The sequence below is a fragment of the Triticum urartu genome, chromosome 6A, assembly GCF_056163025.1.
Source record: "Triticum urartu cultivar PI428250 chromosome 6A, HENAU_Tu73, whole genome shotgun sequence".
Lineage (NCBI taxonomy): Eukaryota > Viridiplantae > Streptophyta > Magnoliopsida > Poales > Poaceae > Triticum > Triticum urartu.
Genome location: NC_141878.1, coordinates 39,549,005 through 39,551,766, shown reverse-complemented (window position 1 = coordinate 39,551,766; position 2,762 = coordinate 39,549,005). Strand labels below are relative to the sequence as shown.

At 51.6% G+C, this 2,762-nt stretch overlaps 1 long non-coding RNA gene across 1 annotated transcript; it reads left to right on the top strand.

The window, feature by feature from the left end:
• The first annotated feature begins 742 nt into the window (after positions 1-742).
• LOC147963651 (uncharacterized) lies at positions 743-1,544 on the top strand. Its single transcript, XR_015609558.1, has 3 exons — positions 743-883; positions 975-1,178; positions 1,307-1,544. It is a non-coding gene; the product is annotated as an uncharacterized LOC147963651 (long non-coding RNA).
• Positions 1,545-2,762: the final 1,218 nt, after the last annotated feature.

The window sequence follows — 2,762 nt, the reverse complement described above, 5'->3', positions numbered from 1 at the left end:
TGTTTATTATCATGCCTTTCCTTCATTTCATTAATTTACTAATTGCTTTTTCTCTTTTCAATGCAGGTTCGTGGAACATGGGCAAGGGGAAGGCCGACGGCGTGGGTTTCCTACTCAAGGTCGTCGGCCTGCCTAGTCGGAGTGGTCGAGCACGTAATCCTCCCCCTCGGCTACTTGACGATGACTCCTCACAGGGAGGTCGAGGGAGAGGTGCCCCTAGAGGAGGAGGGGGCGGGGGGAGAGCCTCTAGAGGACGAGGTGCTGGGGGGAGAGCCACTACAGGGGGTCGCGGCCAGAAAGAGCGCACCCTCACCGACTTAGGGGTGTTGTCTTCGAGGCCCTCCTCTAGTGAGGTACCCTCCTCTAGTGAGGCAGGCGAGGAGGAGGAGGAGGAGGAGGCAGGCGAGGAGGAGGAGGTTGGGGAGGAGGTTGGGGAGGGGGAGACAGGCGAGGAGGAGGGTGGTGGCGGGGATGATGGTGGTGACGGGAAGGGGGTTGACACGAAGGGGTGGCTGCGTGGCAACGCAAAGCTACCAAAGCAGGTTCCTGCTACTGAGGAGCAGAAGTGGCTCATTGAGCCCACGGGAAAAGAGTAAGTGGTTCATTATGTTGCTTGTCACATGCTTATTCCGGTTGTTATTTATTTTTCTTGTCACATGCTAATAGTTCATTCTTTTGCAGCAACCGGATATATTCTAAAGGGGTCCGTATTCCCAACGGCCTCATCACCGTCTTGCTGAAGTTATATTGGCCGGGGTTGTACTGTCCTGATCCAGTCAGGCAGCCGGACCGTCGGGTTTTGGCCACGAGCTGGGACCACTGGGAAGCGGCCCGCCACGCGGACCATGAGACCCATGCCAAGGCCGTGATCACTACTTTCTGGGTGAGTTCTCTTCAGAAGCACAAGTCCATTCTAGTTTCATGAATGATTTAACTCATGGCTTCTCCCATTCTTGTTTCATGCATGATTGTAGAAATACTATCGAGTTCTTCCGGAGCACAGGGCTAGAGCGGACCAGATCGTGCTGCGCCAATGCAAGAAGAAGGCCCGCTAGATGCAGTACGAGGTGCGCTATGTGGCCATCTCCACATACTACCACGACTATCTTGGTGTGAAGATGACCAAGGAAGAAGCGCGGAGGATGGGCATTACCTTGGAGAGGCCCGAGTTCTTGGCGGTAAGTATAAAAGATTTTTCATTATGCTTTCATTACCTTGTGGTACATTATGCTTTATGCTTTATGCTTTATGCTTCCATAACACCAATTTGGACACACCTACATGCCATTATGCTTTTATTATGTAGGTGTGTCCAAATTGGTGTTATGGAAAAGACGAGTCCTGGGCGGCATTGGTGGATCTTTGGTGTGATGAGGCTGGAGCCTGGGCGGCTATGAGAACCCAAAATAAGGCTAACCGAGGGACGGAGGGAGTACATGCTCAGGGAAACCGAAACCACTATCTCCACAAGGCAGTTAATGTATGACTAACCCCATTAAACATTCTTCTTCTTCTATTTACCATCACTTTCTTATGTATGACTAACCTCTGTTTGGTGGTGCAGGAGGAGAAACTGAAGCGGCCGCTCTCACACATGCAGGCGTGGGAGATCGCCCATACGCGGAAGGCCCCCAAGCCTGGCGAGCCCAAGTACTACGACAAGAAGACCGAAGGGAGGAAGAAGGCCTACTCTGAAGCGTATCTGGAGTTACATCCTGACACACCTGACCCCATTGCGGCGCCTCTGGACGACATGGCGGTGGTGAGGATGGGGCCCAAGGAGCATGGTCGGGATGCGGTTCTCGATGCTATGATCACTCCTAGTATCTCCTACACACAGCTTCGTCGGATCGACTCGAGCCTGAGCCAGCGCACGAGCCAGCCAGTGACTAGTACACATTCCCTCTTTCAGGAGCAACAATCTGTAAGTATTTTCCCTCTTATCTTCATTTCTCACTTCATTTTCCGCATTTAGTAGTTTTATGAGTTCCATCATGTCATACCGTAGGCCTACATGGAGTACACACGCCAGGAGACCATGGCGTGGCATCAGAGGCTTTATGAACACCAAGTGCAGAGGGATAGCCAGATGCAGCAGGCTTTTCAGGATATGGCGGCCGGCAGGTGTCCTCAGTTCCCTACAGCACAATGCCCTCCAGCACAACCAGTGCTGATGAGCTTTGAGGAGTTTGTGGCACAGAACGCTGGCCCCTCGCCGGTTAGTTCATCCCCAATCTATTCACCCAAAGCATGTCATGCCTTTCAACACAGTCATAAATCCCGTGCATATGTCTTTTCAACATGCAGGGAACAGGTGGATCTACCGTTGGCGGTGGTCTTCGCAGCACTCCGGAGACACGGAGCCCGACCACTCCGATCCACGGAGGCGGAGGCGGTAGCGCTGCCGCTAGCACTGATGACCTGGACTTTGGCCGTCTTGGCGGTGACGACCTCCGCGGTGCTCGATGATGCTTGAGATGTGATGATGATGCTTGAGATGACTTGTGTGTGCTGATGATCATTTAGCTGACTTGTGTGATGATGCTTATGCTTACATTCGTTGATATGCTTATGCTTGTGTGATGATGATCTATTGTGGTCATGATGCTTATGCTTACGTTCGTTGATATGTGCTGCTGATATGTGCTGTTATATATGTGATGTTATCTGAATTGAACTGATTTGAAAACAAACAGAAAAAAGAAAAAAAAATTAAAAGCAAACTATGCCGACGGCTAGGCCGTCGGCATAGGGCCAGCGTG